This window comes from Pholcus phalangioides, unplaced genomic scaffold (assembly GCF_987345545.1).
Source record: "Pholcus phalangioides strain wild (caught in Gottingen) unplaced genomic scaffold, Ppha-v1.0 ptg000009l_1, whole genome shotgun sequence".
Taxonomy (NCBI): Eukaryota; Metazoa; Arthropoda; class Arachnida; order Araneae; family Pholcidae; genus Pholcus; species Pholcus phalangioides.
This window is the reverse complement of record NW_028301602.1, coordinates 50,942,428-50,965,618: the sequence shown is the minus strand read 5'-3', so window position 1 is coordinate 50,965,618 and position 23,191 is coordinate 50,942,428. Positions and strand designations below refer to the sequence as shown.

Sequence of the window (23,191 nt, the reverse complement as noted above, 5' to 3'; positions counted from 1 at the left end):
ATACTGTACGAAAAAAAAGTTTGAGGTGCAGACTGAATAATGTGTGTTATATTTATAAACATTGTAAGGAATTCTGATGCACATTACCAGCTAAAAATGTTTTTTTATTAACAGTATCATGAGCAATTATACAAATAAATAAAAACTTTGCGGATGAAAAGAGAGCAGAATATGAAAAGCGTATGAAGAATTGGTATTTTAAAATGTTCCTAGAATACTACTTCTTCCTCCTTCGCTTGATAAAAATTAAGGCTCACAGTTAACCGGACAAAACAATGTGCACAAATAAAAATTCATCCGAATGTATTCGATAAATGCTTTTTTCCAGCTTTTCAAGTAAAAGTAGAGAGATACGTTCCGTTTAAATTTAATTTTTTTGATCCCTGTGAAAGTATTAAACGTTTCTCTTTGTGACGTTATGATAACAATTAGGCAAAATAATATGAATAAAATAAGGATCTCGGTCAACCAGAGGAAATTAATTCTAAGCTAACTCGAATACAAGAAACCTCGTTTAAGAGAGATGATCCTTGAACATCTGAAGGAGTAAAAAAATTATCTAAAGCCCTGACCATGGCCTCCACATCCTAGAGCGGGGCTAGGGGGCCCCCAGACCAGACTTTTCACGGGCCCCTTTATAGTTAATTTATAGCTTTAAAAAAAAAAAAAAATGATGAGAATCGTCCCCGGCCCTGTCAGCTTCACCCTTGGGAGCATGAACTTTACGCACAACAACAAAGTAGTTATCAAATAAATGGGTAGGCTGCTACGCGCACACTGACAGCCAGCCCCCTTACCCGTAACGGGTCGCACTGAGCTTGCGAAAAATTCTTGTGACCGCTCAAACTTTAAATGACTTCGTGCTTTCAGATAAAGAGCTGAACCTATGCGGCGCAGCTTTTGTACTCGCATATGTAGGGTCCGTGATAAGGCAGTTTCGGTTTCAGTACAGCACAGGGTAGATGTTTTCCCTGTTCAGATTTTGAATGCCGGTGATGGGATCGGCCAAATGAGCTTTGTTTACATCAGTGATTCCAGATGAGCCCTCTGTGGTCTGTCTCATTCGATAGAGAATTCTATCTATTTGCCGGAAGATCCATGTGGGCCCTCAACTGGCTCTGCTTGTCTCGTACTAATTCATATCAGCTCAGTACTCCCCACTCAGTACTGGACCCGACCAAAGGGACTTTGTTTCCATCCATGGGGTCCCTAAGGTGGTCCCTCTTGTTTCGCTCAATACCTTGTTTAGTACTTACTCGTGATCTGCTTGGTGTATGCACTGAAAAGGTTCGGAACCGCTGCTGGAAACTCAAGCATTCAAAGCCGAGCTACACTCACTCCAGCAACTTTTTGTGTTCACGTATACGCTTCGAGGACTTGGCGATTGGTGTAGAGAACATTAAGCAGGTTTTTTTCAGTTACTCACGTTCTAGACAGTTAATTTTTCTTTCTGTGAACAATTTTATAGCACACCAAACTTGTATCCTTTCTTAAAATGGAAATAAGTACTACACACAGTAAAACACCCATTTATGACATGTCTGTATTTACAAATGATACCTTTAACTTCCTCATTTATCACTTATAATTTTCAAACGAGACGATAAAATTTAAAAAATTACAAATTTCCAGGTTTGTATACCCGATTTATGAAAATATTTCGCGACTGAAACCCATTTTTGTCTTCAAATAAAGTTTCCCATCCTATTACGTATAGAGAGAGAGTGGACGTATTCTTCGATGCTCCAATCTTTAACGGCGTTAGTATCATAACGCGTTGGCTTCATCTATAGTTCTACGGACTTCAGTCTTCCTACGGTGTTGGGTGCGACCTGTTTCTTCGGAGCTGCTGATTCGTCTACAGTACATCTGCAGTGCGGAAAAACGGTCATCCTTGATCCTGAGTGTTCATCGCTCTCAATTTTGTGATATGTGTGTGTTTCCCCCCCCCCCTAGTGCAAAGTCTGCCCCTTTTTTCTCCCACCTTGTGTAATTTTTGTGAACTTCAAGTTTTCTTCATGGGTTTGCTCTTGGATACTTATTACAGGTAAGTTCTATTCATTTTAGTGAGTGCTCATGGGGTTTATTTGTCCATTTGCTAACCCAGATAATATTTTGGTGGACAAAAAATAGTGTTCACTTGTGGAGGAGTTCCATGAATCTCCTGATCAGGGCGAAAGATTTGAAAAGCTTGTGTTTCAATGGCTAAAAGATAGATATGAGGAAGGGAATTCCCTCATTAGAAATGATGATTGTGATACAGCTAGGAGGTTAGAGACTGTTTTTTTCTGTATATGTGCAACTGCTTGAATCCCCCTCGGAAGAAGAAAAGTTGCACGAAATGTTGTTAAAAGGCGGCTCAATCCTTTTTTAAGGATTTAAATGTTAGAACATGCATTCATAGCAGTAAACTCAGGTTTAAAACTGTAATTCCCAAAGTTAGTGAAACTCCCCCTTCAGTGGAACCTATCACTAAGAAAAAGAAAAAGAGGGACAAAAAAAAGATTAGGATGAAAAAGATCTGTCCAAATGAAGTGATTAATGGGGAATCAAACATGGCGCCTCAAATTGGTGAATCACTAAGTACAAAGAGCGAAATTTTTAGGGGAAAAGGTAAGAATTGTGTAAACAAGTTAAACAAAAAACTTGAATATGACTCTTTGACAACTTCTGGGTCAAGCAGTGATATATGTGATACATGTTCCACGAGTTCAAGTAGTACCAGTAGTTCTACTTATGAAACTTCAGGTGAAATGTCCCCTAACAACAACAATACTACCTTGGATTCGGTTGACCCCAGTGACTTTTCCTTACCTAAATTGGATATACAAAATAGCACCTTGTATATATCTGGGGACGGTACAGTTGGAGATATCTCTATATCCCCTATTGAGAGGAATACAAAAATAGATGCTGCTGCTCTGTTGGCAGGAAACAACTCAGATGATTCAGGTGCTAATGACCATGGTCAAATACTTGCATTACATACGGATGTTAGTGACAACACGGAAAATGTACTTAATAGACCCAATACTGATACACAGTCGGGGGGTGTGACGAATCAAGATAAATTAAATGGGAATGACTCACAGATCGAAATTGCAGACAGTACTGATGGCTTTGCAGTAGTTATTTGCAATAAAAAAGGGAAAAATAAGCAAACGGGATTGAAATTAAATTCCAACGGATGTACACAAGAAAAGCAAAGTAGTGATGATCTTGCCAACTTAGAGAATAATGAGGACGGATTCGTAACGGTCACAAGAAATAAAAAGAAGGGAAATATTCCCCCCAAAGTTTTGACCGACTGGGGAAATAATTGGTTAAGTGATTTTAGTGAAATTAAGGCAATGTGCGAGTTTCCCCCACAGCAAAAACCTACGGGAGATAAAATGACATTTCAGGTTTTCTCGGAAAAGGGTCATAGAGTGATGACAAAGATATTCAATGAAAAGAAGTTTAAGTACCATACCTACCAGATCAGGGGTGACCGTACTATAAAATTTGTCATAAGAGGGCTACCGGCCAACATAAAAACACAGGAAATTATTGAGGATCTGGAAAAACAGGATATTCAGACGGTAAAAGTGTCAAACATGAAAAATTACTCTAGTGGTAGAATTCTACCACTATTTTTAGTGGAAGTAGCTATTAGTTATAAAAATTTTGCAAACATTACTCACATAGGTGACATACCTATTAGTATTGAGAGATACAGGGGAAATCAAATTCCCCTGCAATGTAGAAAGTGTATGATGATCGGCCACAGCTCATATTTTTGTAAAAATATACCTATCTGTTCCTTTTGTTCGGGGAATCATGAAACCAGGAGCTGTGTGGTGAAGGGTGATAAAAATTTTTTGAAGTGTCACTTTTGTGGTGGTCCTCATACTGCTCGGTATCCTGGTTGTCGATCTAGACCGGGTCTTGTGACTAAAAATACCCGCACTTTTTTGCCCTTGCTACCCACTACATGTAAACCCCCTGCAACAGAAGACTTTCCCTCCTTAGTTGGATCTAATGAGGATGAATTCAATATTGGAGGGTCCTCGCTTTTTGTGAGGTCCTCCAAAGGACTTTTTAACTCTGATATTGACATTCAAAAACCCTCACGTGAAGCTCTTGAAAAGGAAATGGCTGACCTCAAACAGAAGCAAGAAGAACTGCACAATACTATTCATGCAGGTACCCATCCACTTGGTCGTGAAAAAAATCATAAAACTCTCGAAGAGCTGCAAATGGACTTGCAAAACATGATCCACAGAGACGTTATGCTTGACGTGATTACTCACACAGTTGAAATTGATATGAGTGGCATTGACTCTTCTCATGAAGAGACACTTGATGTTTTAGAGGAAGGTAAAACAACTATCTCCATAAAAAACCCTGGAACTGCAAACAGCACAGCACTTCTGCCCACAACGAAAGAACAAAATATGGACATTGAAAGGTGCTCCCCCATCTGAAAGCAACACACTTATCGAGAGTTTTGATAAAATACTTAAATCAGCTAGTATTGACCCTTCTAAAGTACAGCTGATGATTGAAGCTTTGATTCAGATTCTGGAAATTCCTGACAATTACACAATTAATTAATGCCCCCCCCCAGGCCACTTTGCTTAATGGCCTGGAATGCTGGTAGCCTGAGAGGCTCAAAAGAACTTTTTAAACAAACACTATATGACTATCAGGTGGATATAGCACTTATTAGTGAAACCTGGCTCCTTCCGAGCAATAAATTTGACATAAACGGCTATCAATGTATTAGAAACGACCGAATTCATAATCGTGGAGGTGGTGTTGCATTGTTTGTGAGAAATCATATCCCTTGTCAACAATTTCCTTTGCCGAACTCACATAACATAGAGGCTGTTGCTGCTACAATTTTCATAAACAGAGTCAAAATGAGATTCTGTGCTATATACAAACCACCTAACAATCCTTTAGACCTTGAACTTTTGAAAGAAATCTTCAACACTTCTATCCCGGTTATGGCAATTGGGGATTGGAGTTGCAAATCATCATTGTTTTACTCTAGATCTACAAACAGGCAGGGCAGAATCCTGAGGAAATTCTGTTTGGACAATTTTTTGGATATCATCTCATCACCTGAACCAACGCACCATCCTCCACAAAATATTGGTCAGCCTGATGTAATAGATTTCGGTATTGCAAAAAATGTTCTTCATGACATACAAATGCATGTTAAACCTATTCTTTATTCAACACATAATCCACTTTTTGTCTCTATTGACTTTCTTGTGCCTAGGAAAAAACAAATTTTGAAACAAGTCGATTGGGTAAAATACACCGAAATTCTGGAAAATTTACCTACATTAGAATTAAACGAACCTAGTGCCCAAGACATTGATCAGGCAGTAGAACATATAACCACACTTATCAAGAACACAATAAACGAGGTTTCCACTGAAAAAAATGTCAGTAATAAAAATTTTGGTCTCCCTAAGGAAATTCTTGATAAGATACAATACAAGAACAGGGTGAGAAAGAGGTGGCAAACTTTTAGAGGGAACATAGACAAGATTATATTAAACAAGCTTCAAAGGGAAATCAAAAAGGAAGTGGCGGCTCATGTAAATGAAAGGTTCACTGATTTTATAAGTAACGTCACGGCTGAAAATGGGCAACTATGGCGTGCATGGAGATTGTGTAAACCTAAGATCACTAGGATAAACAAACTAAAAAATAGTACAGGAGAACTTGTCTATACAGATCAGGAAATAGCTGACTCCTTTGCTGAAGGTTATGAAAGACAGTTCACTCGAAACACAAATCAACCTGCAACTACATCACAAAGAATCAGACGTAGGGTTGCACAGTATCTGCACCACTATGGCAGCATTACCAACACTCATATGGAACTTACTTCCACAAATAAATGGAGAACAGTATGATAGGATGAGAGAGTCGGAACATCAGCACTTGAGAGACGTTGTGGATTATGATGCTCATGTATTGGGAAAATATAGAAGACCCCCAACAAATTTTACATTTGGATTGGAATCGATTGTAGAACCTACTCCTGGAATATCTGTGACATACAGTAAAATTTTTGTCGTTCAGATGGTTCAATTCCTACAATTGTCTTTTTTGTATACAAATTCATGTCTTTATTTTTTGATGAGCACTTACTGAACAGAACTGAGTATAGTGTCTTATATTTTCATTCTTGTATATTGTTTTACCCCACATTTGTTCTTTTGATCCTTAAATATGAATGAGGTTTTTGCACTGCGACACCCATGCAGTGTTTTTTATTTGTCCTCTTTTCCACCTGTTTTAGAAAATGACTGATGATGTAAAAATGTCTTCCTGATGCTGGATCTGGTCTTGGTTGTGGTGGCGTTTTCCCTGACTTAATTTTGTATAGTCTGACGCATAATACTTTTTCTTCTGCTCTTTTCCTTTTCCCTCTTCATAGGCTTTCTTGGTCAGTACGTATGCCGACAGTCGTCCCCTAAACGGATGGGAATCGGCTTCAAATTCAATTCTGGTCTGGTTCTGGACTACGTATAGAGTCAGACTTTCAATAATCCGTCCAGTATTCCGGTGTTTTTAGGCCGGTTTTCTCCGAGCATAGAAGAGGAAAACATAGTGCGCACATGTTTATGAGCAGAAGTTTGTTATTTAAATGGACTTTTTCGATAAATTTGCTGTAATTCGGTGATTTCGTTAACCCAGTACACCCTGGTGTGATATGTGCCAAATTAGCGAGAGTCTACTGTACTAATAATTCATATCTCTATTAGTTCTAGAAAAATTGAATTCCATCAGCCTTTTTTTTTTTGCTGGTAATTTTTCAGTTTTTCCCCGTCAATTTTTTTTTTTGCAACACTGATTTTAACCCCGTTACTGAAGACAATGTCCTATTTACAGAACTAAATGGGCTATAGCCCAGGGCGGCAAGTTCAGAAGGTCGGCAAATTTGAGGATTGAGTGGCCAAGAAAATTAGGAAAATGGGAGAGGGGCAGTGAAATTTTTATAACCCTCAAATAAACCCACCTCTGCCCAGACATCAAGTGACCGTGCCAGTGAGTGACCTAGAGAGTTTGCAAGCACGTGAATGAGCAAAAGCGTGACTTAGAGTGGGAGTAAGAATGTGAATGATCAAATGAGTGACATGAAGAGTGAGGGACCAGTTCAGTGAGTGGCCTAGAGTCAGCCGTCAGAAGCGTCCGAAGGCCCTCGGAAAAAGTAATTTTTCTGAGCCCCCTACCTGGCGAGACACGTTTAATTTTTAAATTTTAAACCAGAGGCCTCTCTGCATTTGAGGCCCCGCCCGCGGGGAATGCGTTAAGACAGTATTGTCTAGAGCACGTGTAAGTAACGAAACAATTACCAAAACCAGCGTCAAACACGTGTGTGACCAAAACAGGGTGCAAACATGTAAATGACTAAAACGTCCGTCCCACGAGAGTTTGCTAGGGGACGCTGGGTAAGATAATTAAAATTAATAAAAGTCTTTATCGGACATAAACCGCAAAAATAACAGCCAGAGTGAAGTAAACCATACTTGTTCGGTCATTCACAAAGGAAGACGCTCGTTCCTCTGCCTTTGTATTGAAAGCCTTAAAAATTATTGCTTCCCCGAGGCCCGAGACGACTGCGGATCCTGACAAAGACTTTTATTATCTTTAACTTTAATTATCTTATCCAGCGTCCCCTAGCAAACTCTCGTGGGACGGACCTTTAAAAGAGTGACTTTAATACAGGTGTACTTGCAGGAGTGGGGGGGGGGCACTATAACATGGGATGGAAAATTCGTGGATAGAGTAGTCGAGAAAATTAGACTAGAGTGGAAGAAGGACGGTGAAATTTGAATAGCTTACAGGCGGCAAAACCGTAAATGCGCTTCTGACTGAACACCAAAATTACTCTCAATCTCCTAACCTGAATCTCTGGTTCGGTTTCAAATAAACAACTCATAAAGGATGAAAACTTTAATTTGGAACCACCTTAGCATGAGTTTCAGAGAATTACTAATCAGGAAATATAAAATCTTGGAAACACAAATACACGAAATACTAAATGGTAAATCTTGCTTATTCAAATAGGACGTCAAGATAAAATATGAAAATGTTCTTAAATATGAAAATATAACATTGAAAAGTTATTGAAACAAGTATAGACTGCTTTCGATAACAAGAAATAATTGACGCATATTTCAATAAAATATGTGAGTACTAATTTGTCTGCATAATTAAGAAAAATTTAAGAGTAAAAAAACTTCCTAATGAAATTTTAATATTGCGCAATTTAACATAATAAATTTCTTATTCAATTTTGTGCAGACTATATGGTTGTCAAAAACCTATTCAAAAACAGTTTTTCTCCACAGATACGTTAAATAGCAAAAGCTTACTTTCATGCAAATTGGAATGATTTTCATTAATATTTAATTATGATTATCAAGTGCACAATATTAATTTTCAGATTTTTTGTCTGAAAAGATGGTGGTTAAATTAAATTCCCGCAGAACATCCGACACCACACAATCAATTTTATATAGTGGATTCCACTTATAACGTTCCTCAAGGCCGAAACATGGGAAGAGGAGGTAGGTTTGGTGCCCCGGGTGCTGGACCAGAGGGGGGGGGCATGAATTTCAACCTTTTACCTGCCCTTTAACATTACAAGGGACACCAAGATGCTGACCAAGCATCTAGTTGCGGCACTACTCTTAGAACCTTTTCCCGCTTAGTGCGATTCATTTTTGTGGTCCCATCTTCAACTAATGCTGAGACTATAGAGACGTTGCAAGTGGAAAAACGCTTTGAACGGGAAATATTAATATTTACAGTTCAAAGCGTTTTTCCGCTTAAAACGATTTTATGGCGGTTTTTGGAAAAGCGTTATACACGCGATCCACTTATAATGTTTAAACCAGGTACTTATTTCAAATTACAAAGGCTTTAATTATTAGATGGGGGCCGAGGCCTATATTTTCATAGATATTATAGAGAAGCTATGTGTTCAAATGCTCACCTTCTGCAGCAGGGCTTTTGAGCTACGTTTTCGAGGAGGGGGGGGGGGTTTGCTGAGATTTTTCATACTTTTAGGTCCCACTATAGTGAATTTGTAGAGTGCAAATCAAAAAATGATAAGAATCGTCCTGAGCCCTGTTAGCCTCACCCTGTGAGGGAACCTCCCGTTAATGTCATTAACGGTGAATCCGTAAGCGAATGCAGCTTCATTCTATGGGAAAACCCCAGATGTGCTACAAAAAGTAATAAAATTAATTTTCTTAACACCCATTTATTTTAAAATTTTTGCTTACTGAAAACAGTTTCTTTCGAAGACATGACCATTTTTTGATCCACGTCAAGCTTAGGCGCTATGGGGTATGTTGCAGCGAAAAGGCAGCGTGACAGCCGAATCGTACGGAATCCCTGTAGAACCTTGGTGGGAATACAATTGACCCTCCTCCGGCTATGGCTTCTTTATTTTTTCGACCTTACCAGCAGAAGAAATCTCAAGGTGGAACTTGGGGAACAAATTTTAGGGAAAGAAACTTTTAGGGAAGAAAAAAAGGAAATTAATTTAAAAAAATTAAGGATTAATAAAGAAAAAAAGTGAGGTAACTGGAGTTATGTTTGCTTGAAGGCTCTTGGGAGGGGCGATCGCCCCTTTACCTATTGTTTAAAGGCTCTTGGGGGGGGGGGACGATCACCCCCATCGCCCTCCCTGGATCCGCCACTGAGTGCAATGCCGTTGCTGTAGGCACAACCATGCTAATAACATCCAATCACAATAAAGAATTGGCCATTGACAAAATCGGACAACCAAAACAATCTTCTCACAAGCTTCTACAGCTGGTTGTCGGCAGACTTCACTGATCGTTTAATAGCATTTTTAGCGTTAGGGAAAATAAAAGAACTTCGGAAAAAAAGAAAGAGGAATATCAATGGTTTCAAAATCTTCTTTGCTTCTTTGGAGTTACCTCCCCATACCTACGTACCTTTTACCCCACACAAATATATCCGCGGCTACTTCCGCACCCAAGGGGATGTCAATCAAACTGAAAGACCCCGTCTTTGCATATGCTCTTTGGAATTCCTTCACAAAATTGTAATAGCCACGAGCACTTTTTGATTTTATCAGGGTTTGAAACTGGAATCTGTTTCTTCTCCCACGAAATTCAAGTTTCAGGAGGGGAAAAAAAACCATGTTTCCCATTTCAGAAGAAAAGGATTTCTTTTACGATAATTGCGCCCCCCCCCTAAATTTTGCGACCAGATGGGACCGCACCTTTCACAACTGCTTAGGTCTGGTCTGCTTCAACAAAATGGAAAATGAAAAAAACAACAAGATTTCTGTTTGAGAAAGGGGGTCTTCCTTCTGTCACACGGAACCCATGGATGGTCACTCTTCAAAGAATAATATTCGGTATATAATAAAAGAATAAAAAGTGAATCGTTTCCTCATCCAAGATCACTGTGTTGGGAATAGTACGATCTTACGTTTGTAATCCCTCTGGTCACCTCCAGATGGCGAAACTGATCCGTTACATGACTTTTCGCTTGTGTCTTCTTTTCCCTTGTATCTTTTTCCCTAGATGATATGTTCGTTCGACGCCTACGCGCACGCATGTCTCGTCTTGTATTACGAAAAATAAAATCGTTTTCTTCTACGCATTTGCTCTCCCAATGTAAGCTATTTCGGCCCCGACATATTTTGGTGCACGAAACCCGCTGGAACGAATATTTTGGTGAACGAAACCTGTCGGATGAACATTTTGACCAACGAAACTCGTCTTAATATGGATCAGGAGAAATTAACGACGCTCCATCGGAAACGGACAACGGTGCGCGCCAAGGTGACTAGATTCGTTTCAACGTTGGACAGTGACGAGAAGGAAACCGACTCGGAAATCGACTTCATGGTTTCTCGTTTGACGGAGGAATTGGACGAATTACTTCGCCTTGACGACGGTATTCACGCTCTACTATCAGACGAGGACTACGCTATCGATATCGAAAAATGCGAGGAATACACTGAGAAAGCGAAACGTGCCTTGTTCGATGCTTCCCTCGTGCTACGAAAACGCAACAAGTCTCCAACGACGGTGCCTCCTCTGGTTGCTACTTCGATTCCCGCTTCAGCTCAACCAACATCGACTTCATCACCATGTGCTCTCAAGCTGCCTACAATACGCCTAGAGCCCTTCCGCGGTTGTGTTGAAGAATGGCCGACATTCTGGCAACAATTCACCTCTTCGATCGACGAGAATCCTCAACTGTCAACCATCGACAAACACGTTTTTCTACGGGGGTATCTCCAAAACGAACCCAAGAAGCTCGTCGAGGGAATCGGCGTCACATCGGAAGCCTACGAGACGGTAAAGAAGATGCTGATCGACAGGTACGGCAACAAGGATACCATAATACAGACCCACATCGATTTCTTCGACAGCCTACGCCCAGCGACAGCTTCATCGCCCGAGTTTCTCAACGACACCTACTTGGAAATTAACGCCCATATTCAAGCTCTCCGATCACTCGACGAAAGATTTCTTTGGTTTCGCACAGTGACTGATCATGATAATAACTCGTTGACTTTAACAAATGATGTGCTGACCTATCGTTTCACGAGATTACCATTTGGTCTTGCATGCAGCCCTTTTCTACTGTCAGCTACGCTACGTGAATTGGCGAACAAATTCTCTGAACAACACCCGTACGCTTCTCAACACCTGGATCGCAGTTTATTCATGGACGATTTTGTTGCTGGCGGCTACACGCACGACGAAGTGATCACACTTTACCGAGACTTGACTGCCCTGATGGGTATCATCAGTCTTCCAATGGACAAATGGGCTACTAGCTCAAAGGTGCTAAAAGAGATCTGGGCGACGGAGGGTATCGAAACAAACTCTGTATCCCGAGTACTCGGTATACCATGGGACACGGTGCACGACACATTGTGTTTAGATTTCTCCTCACTTGCTGACTCTGTTGCAGGTGAGCCATGCACGAAACGCCTTCTACTCCGTACCATCGCTCGTATGTACGATCCGCTAGGCATCTATGCGCCTCTCAGCACTCGCGGCAAACTACTCTTCCAAGACACCTGGGTTCAACATCTGTCATGGGATGAAATCCTACCTCCTGTAATTGCTAACCACTGGATGTCATGGATTTCGGACTTTCATGTTCTCAAAAGTTGCCAACTTCCCCGTTGGATTGGTTACAATCCCGATTCCAACGCATCCATTCATGTTTTCTGTGACGCGTCCGAACGTGCTTACGGTGCTGTTCTTTATTTCCGGTCTACTCACGAAGGCACTACGACAGTGCAGTTGATTTGCAGCAAAAGCCGCATAGCGCCACTGAAGAAGATCACGCTTCCTCGACTTGAACTTCTCGCTGCTCTTGTTGGTGCTCGTTTACTCAGCTATTTTTGTGCAGCAACCGATCTCAATGCACGAGAAGCTGTTTTGTGGTCTGATTCAGCAGTTACCCTGGGATGGATCCGACATGATCCGAACAAATTGAAAACGTTTGTGTGCAACCGCGTCACAGAAATTCGACGTCACACTGAATCGACGCAATGGCGACATTGCCCTGGCGAATCGAATCCCGCGGATTACGTTTCTAGAGGTTGTTCTGCCACTACACTTCGCAATTTGAACACCTGGTGGCATGGACCTACGTGGCTCATTGAAACACAGTCTTCGTGGCCTTCCAATATTAGTGTTGAGCAACCTTCGACAGAAATTCGTCAGACTGTGAAAAGTTCAATGTTGGTATCTACGTCTCTCCCAGTAATTGATATTTCTCGTTTCAGTTCGTACGCGAAACTTATTCGGGTTACCTCGTGGATTCAACGATTCATATACAACTGTCGCACGTCTTGCAAACTTCATGGCGAATTAACAGCAAAAGAACTCGAAAAATCGAAATGTTATTGGATTCGTCAAGTTCAAATAGATTGTTTTCCGTCTGACTATGATGCTCTTCGACATGGTAAACAACTTCCAAAAGACTCGAAAATTGCACAATTCCATCCATTTCTTAGTGACAATCTGATACGAGTTGGTGGTCGCTTGCAGTTTGCGTCACTTCCAGTTGCTTCAAAACATCCTTTGGTACTCGATGGTTCACACCCATTTGTGAAATTGCTCATTCGTCACGTACATATTCGTCTCCATCATCTGAGCACGAGAGTGGTACTATCAGAACTGCGAAATGATTACTGGATTCTTCGAGGGCGACAGATTATTAAAAGTGTCCTACGCCAGTGTCTTCCCTGTAAAATTTTTAGAAACACGCCACCGGCTCAAATTGAAGCACCACTTCCTTCGGATAGAGTCACACAGTCGAAACCATTCAGTGTCGTGGGGATAGACTTCGCTGGCCCACTATACGTTCGTAGAAGCTCTATCTCAGTGAAAGTGTATATCTTGTTGTTTACATGTGCTGTCACTCGAGCGATTCATCTCGAGCTTGTCACGGATTGCTCTACAGATAAGTTTTTGCTGGCATTTTCACGTTTTGTTGCTCGTCGAGGTGTTCCCAACACTGTATATTCGGACAATGCGCAGACTTTTCACGCCGCAAATCGTGAGCTTTCCGTCCTTTGGGATGCCATGACTTCACCTTCTGCTCACCAGTACTACGCCTCCCACGGAATCACTTGGAAATTCATAGCCCCTCGAGCGGCTTGGTGGGGAGGATGGTGGGAACGCATGATTGGTGTCGTCAAACGTTGTTTACGGAAAACATTAGGTCGCGCATCTCTCGATGACGAACAACTGACGACTACGTTGGCTGGAATTGAAGCCGCAGTCAACAGTCGACCATTGACAGCAGATAACGAGTTAGACGATAGCTTCGAAGAACCTCTCACGCCTGCTCACTTCCTGGTTGGACAACGACTGACAACCCTTCCTTCTCACGAAAAGGTTCCTGCAGCTACCGACCTCAAGAAATCGTGGTCACTGCAGCAAGATTCACTGAATGACTTTTGGAACCGATGGAGGAAAGAATACCTACTAGAGCTGAAGACATTCCACCAAGTGAAAAATAAAGACCAAGGTTTTCAGCTACGAGTTGGAGATGTCGTCCTCCTACAGGAAGATGCAAGACCTCGACACATGTGGACGAAGGCACGCATATCATCCCTCGTCAAAGGTCGTGACGGCAACATTCGTTCGTGTATTCTACGTACAGCCAGTGGAACAGAAATTCGACGGCCAATTCAATTGGTAATTCCTCTGGAGGTTGACCAGGGTGGGGAGGATGTTGGGAATAGTACGATCTTACGTTTGTAATCCCTCTGGTCACCTCCAGATGGCGAAACTGATCCGTTACATGACTTTTCGCTTGTGTCTTCTTTTCCCTTGTATCTTTTTCCCTAGATGATATGTTCGTTCGACGCCTACGCGCACGCATGTCTCGTCTTGTATTACGAAAAATAAAATCGTTTTCTTCTACGCATTTGCTCTCCCAATGTAAGCTATTTCGGCCCCGACACACTGACCCTCCTGAAATCCTTCGGAAGAACTGAAATAAAAAATGTTCGAGCCCACGTGATCATGCGCAGGGCTACCTTTAAACAGATCTAAAAATCATACCCCCAACCAGTGGCATCGGAGCCAGGGGGTGCTGTGGGTTCTCGAGCACCCACACTCTCTTGTAGAACGGGGCAGAGCACCTACAGACTTAATTCAGGAATAAAAATCTCCTATACAGATTTCTGATTTTTTTTCCATAAATATCGAACACTAAAAATTAAAAAAAAAATTAAAGGAAAAACTGCTTGTTTCCTCTCTATGAGTCTTGAAATCTCGGAGTTTCACTTGCCATCACAATTGATAGAACCTTTACGCGCCGATAAAGCAAACCTATATACAGGGGTGGGAACTTTGCGCCGCACTGCGCCAAAACTAATATATTGCGCCATCCTGCTCCAATAGCGTATTTTCGCATTTTTCTGCGCCAAATAGCGAATTTTACTTCAGTATGCCCGGAATTTCGGAAAGGACGCCAAAAAATTTTTTGTTCCTGCTAGCAGTGGCGTCGGAGCCGGGGGTGCTCGAGCACCCACGGAAGTTTGTAGAATGGGTCCGAGCACCCACAGAATTGATTCAAAAATCGAAATTTCCTACATGAATCTCAAGATGGGCACCCACAGATTCGAAACGCTTCCGACGCCCTTGCCTGCTAGCCACGAAACATTTCTTTCTGTTTTATTCCACTAAAACTATCGGCCCCTGATCGGGCTTTCCATCGCGAAACCCCGATATTGTCCGTGATCGTGGAACTGAAGATGGTTTGCAATGCCTTTCAGCTTTAAAGTGCAAATTCGAGTGTTTCCGTTTAAAAAAAAGTAGTCACTGGAAGCAGCAGAAATTACTGTAGTCGATTGTCATTGTGTTAAATCCCGATGTTTCGTGAAAAAAATTTTCATTCCGGGAGTAAAAAGCGCATGTTCGCCGAATTACGAATGTTAGTTTAGAAACTTTGCCGAATAACGAGCGTTAAATCGCCAATGTTGCCGAATAACGAGCGTTAAATCGTCAATATCGCCAATCTCGCCAGATAATGAGTGCTGAATCGCCAAACATAGAGTTGATTCTTCCGAAATTCTCTCCCATTTTGCAACAATTTCTTTCCAAGTATAAAAAAATTTAAAACTTATAAATTTTTTTTAGCTCATTTGAAGTGCTGCTGTTCAAGGCAGCAAATAGTGCCTTCAGTAAGCAAAAATCATCTTAAATAGACGGGTGCAAAATTTTTTATGACAGCCGCTCTTTCAAACAAGGTGTCAAAAGCCTAAAACACCAAAAACAAAAATCAAGCTGACGAAAAAAGATGTTTGATAACAAAAGACAGTGCAGTTTTATTTCGAAAAGGGTTGAGGGTTAACGAAAATATTCTTGTTAATTTCACTGCTCCAATTTATAAATATCTGCTCCGAATCCCATATTTTGCTGCTCCAAAATTGCTCCAAATCCTGAATTTGCTGCTCCAAATCCTGAATTTTGCTGCTCCAAAGCTGCTCCGAAATGGACTTGGTCACTTCCCACCCCTGTATATATTCTAGAAACCTTAACAGCAAACATTTTACTGTAGTGCTCCCACCTCCCCACCCCACTTTCTCACATTTTTGCTTGCGCCCCTTTTCCTAAGGGATGTTTTGCCTAAGGGATGGAGGGTATCCAGATGCTTATGTTTTGGTGTGGCATCAGAACCGGGGAGTGCTGCTGCTGCTTGAGCACCCACAGTGTTTTGCAGAAAACAAAAACCTAACAAAGAATAAAAAATCTTTTTTTCCTCATTCTATACGTCTTGTTCTGTCGTGATGCTTTACTTATCCAGTGGCTATTTGTACAGCTTCAGGCACCTACGATGGGTGTTTTTGGAGCCCACACCCTTTTTTTTTTTACGATTCTGTCCACGCAGGGAGAGGCGCAACTAGGGGGGAGCAGGCGGATCTGGTGCCCCGGGCTCTGAACCAGGAGGGGCGCCGAATTCATTTTTTAACTGCTTCCTTTACATGCAAGGGGCGCCAAATTCCGGCTTGCCCCGGGTGACAAAGTATCCAGTTGCGATCCTGGGGATGAACTATCTCTGCGGTCCTTAACTGAAAAAAAGTAGTTAAGCGCCGATTTGTCCTTAGCTGGCCAGTAGTTCGACTTTTCGGTACTAAGCTAAGGACTTTTGTTTTAGTAGTTACTTAGGACCGCTGCTAAGGACTGCCTAGCACCAGTCCTAAAGCAGCAAGAAAAGTAGTTCACGGCGGCCATCTTGGAAAAGAGGAAATTTCGCCTGTGGCCGAGAGCTCTCGCTGTAATATTTAGCGATGAAATATGCTGTTTTTTTTCCGAATTAAACAATTTTTTACGATAATAATGACAAATAAAACTTGGATTATATCTTCGGTGTCGTCAAAGTTGAAGTGATTCATCGTTATATCCTCAAAAACCTGCTGTAGTATACATGTATGTTGACATCGGCGATCGAAGCCACGACGAAGTGCTAGCATGTTCATTACTGAGGTAAGAATTATTTTATTGCTATCGAACTATATTGAATATATATATTATAACTATATTGAAAGATATTATTAATATTTTTTTGCTTGGTAAATGCGTTATTTAAAAGTATAAATGGACATAATGTCACGCAATCAATAGGGCAGTGGATCCCACTTGGTAATGCTGAAAAATATCAAATAGCACATGTATATTTTGGGTTGTATTGAAAATATTTACATGGCGAATTAAACACGAATCTTCAATTACGATAATATCAAATTGAAATTTTACATTCTATGTTTTTTGCTACATTAATTTTTTTTTAATGAAAAATTGTGTCTAAATAAATTGAGCACATGTGTAAATAAATAATTTGAATTTTGTTGGCACAATAAAAATTGTGCTTGGATGACTGTGCTATAAATGATCGCTTATAAATAAGGAAATTGAAAATTTGTGTTTTAGATCAACCTCCCTTCAATGCACAAAGTAACTAATACGCTACAATTCACTGATAATAAATTATAGCATTTAAATTGACAAAAATTTCAATTATTTTTTTGTGATGAGTAATGGTGAAATTGAAATAAAGCATGGTAAAAATTGGCAGTAATGTTAAATATTAAATTTTGTAAAACTCATGCACTAAATTTAGTGTAAAGGATTAAAATATAGATTTGATATTTTGAACTGTTCAAATGAACAATATTGTAATACTTAGTGAAAGTTAAATTTTCATAAAAATATTATGTGCTACTACTTTAAAAACTGCACTCTACAACTCGCTCTGAGATGAAGAATGTTTAATAAGGAATCATCATATTGCTTTGTTGATATAAAAAATGAAATTTGTACAATGGGACTAAAAAACAAAGTTTTAATTTCAGACGCAGTTTTTAGTGTTGAGGTATATACATTATAATGAAAGGAAGCAGATTAGTGTTTGAAACATATTACTACTTTAGTATTTGGGTTATGGCCTTGCTGTGTGTGTTCAAATTTAATTTTTTGCCAAAAATTGTTTTTGATTTTGTGTGTATGGGTAAAGACAGAAAAAAAATTTCCTTGTCAAATACTTAAGAACTTTAAAATATAACATTTTGAGATGTTATGGAACTGAAACTTTTAACATTTAAACTTTTAACAAGCATTTGTTTTTTAACGATGTTGTTAGTAAACAGCTGATATATATATATATATTGTATATAAATTTGTGAGACTTTTCTAACTCTTGAAAACTCTAACTCTGTTTCCCAGGAACTTGGTTGTAGGTAGCTACGAAGTTATGTGAAGGTTTTTAAGGTTACCAAACAATTCTACCAGAGCAAACAAAGGTAACTTTAATTCTTTGTATTTGACTTTGCGCAACAGTTTCCATTATTATTTTCATGTAAAATAAAATACTTCCATGCATGATTTAATGACATAAATTTTAACATTATGTTGCATCATTTTCACTGATTTCATTTGTATCAACAACCCTAGTGGAACAAATACAGTCGAACCCTGATTTAATGCCACCATCCCACCCAAAGAATTTTGGCGTTATATCAGATCGCAGACATAATAGCGTTTCGGAAAGGCTGTATTACATAAATTCACATGTTTATTAAGAAATGTATTTCAGTGTCTCATTTATGTTGCATGATGAATAAAATAACCTATTTCATACACATTCAATTTTAAGTTGAGAAAATCCATAAAAATTGTAAACTGTAAAATCACTTGAATATCTCTCAATATAAAACTTAACAGAAACATACTTCCCTCCGAAATTATTGTAATTTCAGCAACACATTTTATATGTGCAAAAACAAAATAAGCAGGGAGGGGGGGAAAGGTGGCATTCTTTTTAGTCCATATCATATTGGTTTTTCTCGAGAAATATCTTGCTATGAGTAATTTTCTTTATAATCATAATTTTTTCAGATACTATTGAAAGAACAACTCTTTTTGACATAATTGAATTGAGCAAATTAAGATAGATGATTTCTCAATGGCTACCTGAACCACTCAAAATTTGACCAGTGCAAGTAAAAACATGTATACTGTTGAAAAACTTGTCTTGGCTATATAAATGAGAAGGAGGACATTAAAAAAAACCTTTAGAAGCTTTGCCAACTGAAAAGCAATATTAATTCTTTGAAAATGTTATTATCATATTTACTGATTAGCAAATTTTGTGAATGGAAATATTAAAACAATTAATATAATTGACGACAAATAATATCATACTTTTTAACTAGCGAGACCATACAACACTGCAAAATTTCTATGTTAATTTAAATAGGGTTCCCCAATCCACAAGAGGTTGCTAAGGATGTGTTTTAGAGCGAAGCTGAAAGTAAAGTGAAAATATTAAGTAAGCTGCGTGCCAATAGGTTTTTTTCACTTCATCTGTCTGACCAAAATTTCAGAAACATGGCTCGAAAAATTGAAAAACATTTTAGGTGCTGGCCAAATTTCTTGGCAGCCAAGCATATTTTTAGGAGAAATAATCCAAAGTAAAAACAAATTATATTCAACTTTTTCAGCACTTAGCGATGATCTTCACATATTGGAAGATGCAGACATAAACTCCAAATATTTTGTGATCTACATAGAAAATTTTAGGTGTCAGTATGATTTTCTTTTTTGCAATGTTGGCTCCTAAGATTTGTGAAGCACTAGGTAAATACATCTAGACATGAACAAGTGCATCTGTGTGAAATGCCAGGCCTCCCTTGTAAAACACAGTTGATGCATTTTTCATCCTACTGTGATAAAATGGTGGCGAGTCGACAAAGTGCTATTGTGCACGAATTATATCTCTACTTATGCAACTAAAGACTGTTATAATTTGAAATCAAATATACAGTACATTTAAAGATTATTATAAGCATAATAAAAGTGTTTTTTTCTTCCTCTTTCTAATTTCAGGTAAATCAACATTTGAAGATGCAGATGAAAATTAATGAATCTCAAAAAATTGTATTCTTGAAAGGTGCGATTTCTAAGAAAAGTATAACCAATAAATTGTGTTTATGATAACTCTCTATGAACATATGTTTGAAATAAAATGTTTTTTTGTATGACAAATCATGTGTGCAAGTTGTTATTTAATTCATGTTTCTATTAATCAACTTCAATCAATCATTCATCTTCTAATCAACTGAAATGAAATATAAGATCAAATGAAAGTTATCAGGTGAAGTTATTTGTTGGAAGCTAAATATGAAACAGATAAATTGATGAAAGATCTTTAATATAGACGTATATATCTTTTAAATATTGAAGTATTCACTTGCATTAACAGGTAAGTGCTCATTCATAGAAAATCATGTTCTGATAATATTTTTTAATACTGAGGAGAAACCCATAGTTTAAAATACAGAACTATAATATGCATCAAGGCAGTTAATTCTTTTAATTATAATTATCAATAATTTATTATTTTAGTTGCTCCAGAAAGAATTTGCAATTTGTTGTTTCAATGAATTTAAAAGGTGTAAAAATGGATAATAAAAAATCATTTGACAAATTGGTCTTTAAAAAAAAAGTGGCACTCAATATTAAAAATAGTATTCAGCTAGGGTCTCAAGTAGGGCTCCCGAGGTGAATAGGGGGGGGGGGCCCAAAAATCTATAATTATTTTGCATAATAACCCTTTCAAGAACAGCCTTCCCCCCAAAGAAAAGGGAAAGTCTGCCCCAAAAAGGCACATTACGGCCATAGGCGCAACTAGTGCCGGTAACCTTAATTTAAAATCTTACATTTTGTTATAAGAATTTTTTTTTTCAAATTTTGATTTCATCAGTATGCGACCCACTTATATGCAGCTGGGGTCCCATATACTCGCTTCTTCAAGCATCCAAAAGTGGGGTCCATGAGCTCGGACAAGAAAAATACTTTGACTATTATTATATACTGAATCTTATTTTTAAAAAAAGTCGCAAGATGAAAAATTCAACGTTCTCATACGTTTACAAAATAATTAAACTAGCCAGCGATATTAGAGTAAAAAAAATTGCAAAACACGGGTGACAAAAAAATGTATGGAGAGTCCCTCCGAAAAAAAAGTTTGTTTACAAACATGTTTGTTTGTGGGTTGTGGCAGCGATTTCATGTTTACAAGCATGTTTGTTTGTAAACATGAAATCGCTGCCACAACCCACTGCGGAAAAACAATTGGTAAATAATTAGTAGTAGTTGTAGGCTTCAAACGGCATCCCGATTGGTAAGAGATATGTTACTCTCGAAAACAAAATTTTTCTCCCCCTCTAGCTACTGTTTCACGTCACGTGACCTTAAGGACTGGTAGTACATAGTACCTCTTAACTACTAGTAGTTGAAGCAGTCCTTAGCTTCAGTCCTCCGACCGGTAGTTCATTAGGACTAGTAGTTACTAAGGACTGCAGAGATAGTTCACCCCCTGCATGCAGGCGTCCTTCCTTTACCTCAGGGTAAAAGTATTTACCCTGATGGAATGATGCAGACACACATTTCAGTCGAATAAATGAATGCCTGCAAAGATGTTTTAAGGAAAATTTGTCTCCTTGTTTATGACTGGTACCGGCAGACCTCCAACCGAGTTACGGTCCTATTCAAAGTACGAAATGAAATATTTTACTGCGGTATAAATGCTCATGATGATAAATTAATGATGTATTTGGTGCCCAAGAGCTAGTTGCGGTCCCGAAGTTGGTGCATCTGACTGCGTGAAAAACCTCTTTTTCGTTGCACCTTTAGGAAAAATTTTCAAACTTTTATCTAATTATTTTTTCCTTAACCCTCATGTGGTGCCTCTTCTGTGGCTCCATGGGTCTGCGTGAGTCCTATCTCATTTGAGCCGCCACTGCATATCGTATACTGAAAAAAAATTCATTTTAATTGTTGTTCCCCCCTCCGTCATATGATTGTAGAAAAAATTTATAACCAGTGCTCTGGAATGACTAAATACTAATTCAATTGCAAATTTCCTGCGGTGCTAACTGTTCAACAGACCCTATTTTAGGTGACGTTTTCACAGTCAACACATTCGGGTTTAAATTTTTGTATGCTATTCCAAAAGTATTGATCTACCTTAACCAGTCAGATGGTTACGACAGCGTACGGCGTTGCGCCAATTTTTAATAACATTAATTTCAATTTTTGAAAATTAATTAGTAATTATTTAAATTATCAGAGTTTTTTTGGTTGGTGATTTAAAAAAAATGAAGTCAGTTTAAATGTATTCATAAAAAATTTTAATCAGAAAAATTCATTCTATTAGCTCTAAACTTTTAAAAAGGAGAAAAAAGAAAAAGGGGAAATTAATTGGTCACCTGACTGGTTAATTACCTTACCCTATCATAATTACATGCAAGTAAGCATGCATTGAAAGCATTTTGTATAAATTCAAAGATTTACGTAACAAAATATTTTCATAGATTAGGCTCGTAGCAAAAATAATTATAAAGAAAAACCATGACTTGTTTATATAAGAATCCAATAATGAATTCTTAGAAATTATTACTGAAGTATCTTATCACGGGAAATAAAAAATTAATTTATTAAGTACTGGAGCGGAAGAGTAAATAGATGATGAGAGATATATATTGTAGCAGCATATAAACAGGGATGTCTCTTACTGCTATAGGGAAAAGTAATAAATCAGGAGTAAAGAGAAATATAATTGCAGAAAAGTTTAGAGAAAGAAAGAATGTGTTTCGTGTCTGTAAAAACACTCGGACTATAGTGCATTAATGACTTTCGGAGAAAACTAATTTTTTATGCATTTTTATCTAGCTAGGAACACAGTTGAGAATTTTCTGGATCGTTTCACTGATGCGGCTTATACGCCACAGTGGTGCGTAACCGATGTGGTCTCGCATGGTGAGGCTTTTGCCCCGAGACTCCAGCCACCCATGATATACAGAATTTGTACAAAAATATATTTGTGTGGTTTTTTTTTTAATATTTATTTTCACAAATACGTTTTCAATTTTTGATATCCTTGAAGGGGGAGGGCTGCCCCCCCCCTCAGCGAACGCCTGTGTGAGCACCCACTGGTCGAAAATACTTCCAACGCCCCTGCCCCCAACTGATGGGGGGGGGGCTAACAGGGCTCCTACCAAGAATGAAAATTTGTTTTGGCACTTCCCCCCAAATTTCCCACCACAAGCTGCCAATTCTACCTTGGAAATACTGTATACAGCGGCACCTTGTCT

The 23,191-nt window shown here is 38.9% G+C and overlaps 1 protein-coding gene across 4 annotated transcripts in view; it reads right to left on the bottom strand.

Moving 5' to 3' along the window:
• Muted (biogenesis of lysosome-related organelles complex 1 subunit 5) overlaps positions 1-23,191 on the bottom strand; it is a 164,241-nt gene that overhangs the window by 94,263 nt on the left and 46,787 nt on the right. Inside the window, exon 2 of one of the 4 annotated variants that reach the window (XM_089236497.1) lies at positions 19,239-19,341. The exons of the other annotated variants lie outside the window; for them this stretch is intronic. The gene's annotated coding sequence lies outside the window, so the exon portion shown is untranslated. The remainder of the gene's footprint in view (positions 1-19,238; positions 19,342-23,191) is intronic. 4 annotated transcript variants of the gene reach the window in all.